Below are 1,750 nucleotides of genomic sequence, written 5' to 3' on the forward strand. Positions count from 1 at the left end.
TGATTTTGTATTTTCTATAGTTTTTTTTTTTCTTTTCTAAACCAAGTTTCTTTTTGAGAAGTGATAAATTTGACTCCTGATACATAAAAAATACAGAGGATTCAAAAACAATTCGAGATTAAGGCAAGGTTGATTGAATATTATAAATTTGGATTTATGAAGAAAAAACAGTTTGGTAGCCAAAAAATCATAATTTGAATTATAGTTACGAGTGAAATCTCAGCTAGTTGTGTTATAACTAAAATTTTTATGTCAAAAACTGAAAGTATTGGATCAAAGCTTTTTTAAAATGTGAAAAAATTTGGAAGCAACAACACAAGTACTTCGGAAGAAATTCAAAAATAGCCAGATTTCTAAGTGGTCGTTCAAAAATAGCCACAATTTCAAAAGTAATCAAAATGTAGCCACTTTTCATGTAAAGATAAATATGAACGAAAATACTGTTCAAAATTCAGAAAAATACTTTAGTATAATATACTGGAATTTCAGTATAAGATATCGGTCCAGCATAATATACTGGAGAGTGGAGCATCGGTGCTCCAATCTCCAGTATTTAATATTGGAACTTTCCGCGTGTTGGAGTTCCAGCATAATATGCTGGAAGTTCATACACAGGTGCACCGATCTCCAGTATATTATGCTGGAACTTTTCGTGTTGCAGCAAAATAGTGGCTATTTTTCAATGACTTTATAAACGCTGGCTATTTTTGAATGATCAGTCCAAAAATTGGCTAGCCCATGCTATTTTAACAAGTACTTCACTGATTGGGTCGTATAAATTATTAAGCACTAATAGTAGAATCAATGATATAGGCGCTGCTTGTGGCCATCAAAATGAGAGTTTGGGCCAGCCCTTTTGAAGACTTCAATATGCTCAGGGTCCTATTATTATAAGGGAAATAGCCAATCAGAATCACTGTTTATTTTTTCCAGCCGATATATATAGTTTATACACAGATTATATATAATCACAGACATATTATATATAGATTATAGATATATTATATACTCACAAGCTATTTTATGTTTTAACGATTGGGTGGATGACTATTTAGGTTAATTTTTCTATCGTCGTGTAATCCATTAGGAAGGTCTATAACTTATTAGCCCATGATGGATTTTGTAGCCCAAAATCCTGGTCCAATTAAATTGCATAGTTTTGCCTAAAGGATTAGATTATGTGTGTATTTGGGCCCAATATTGGATAGATGTGACACTACTCATATGATAGATCAAGATGGTCTATAACTAAACAACTACTTCAAGTGCGTAGTAATAACCGAAAATTTTATAAATTTGTATGTTATGAGTTTGTATGGCACGTAGGGGTTGATAGGAAGATTTGCTATAGAATAATATCATAATACAATACTCTTTAACCAGGAATGAGTTTTTAAAAAAAAAAATGTCTTTATGTTTTTTGGGAACATACACCATCTATAGTTAAATTTGAAGAAAATAGGTAAAGTATTAATGTTCACTAGCTAGTGACAGAATTATCATTTTAACTGCACTTCAATGATCAAAGGAAAGGAAAGGTAACTACGCAGATTTACGTGGTTTTTTGGTTCATTCAAACAAGAAGATTATGCATTTTGTTCCTTGACTTCGTTCATGGTATTCTGAATTTAAGATTGTAAATTTGTAATGAATGATACACCATAATATTGTAGCTTATTAATGTCTATATATTCCTTTTTATTGGAAACAAGCTCATTGATCGTCCTGTTGATTGTTAAACCGCAGATTG

Source organism: Nicotiana attenuata, chromosome 4, assembly GCF_001879085.1.
Source record: "Nicotiana attenuata strain UT chromosome 4, NIATTr2, whole genome shotgun sequence".
Lineage (NCBI taxonomy): Eukaryota > Viridiplantae > Streptophyta > Magnoliopsida > Solanales > Solanaceae > Nicotiana > Nicotiana attenuata.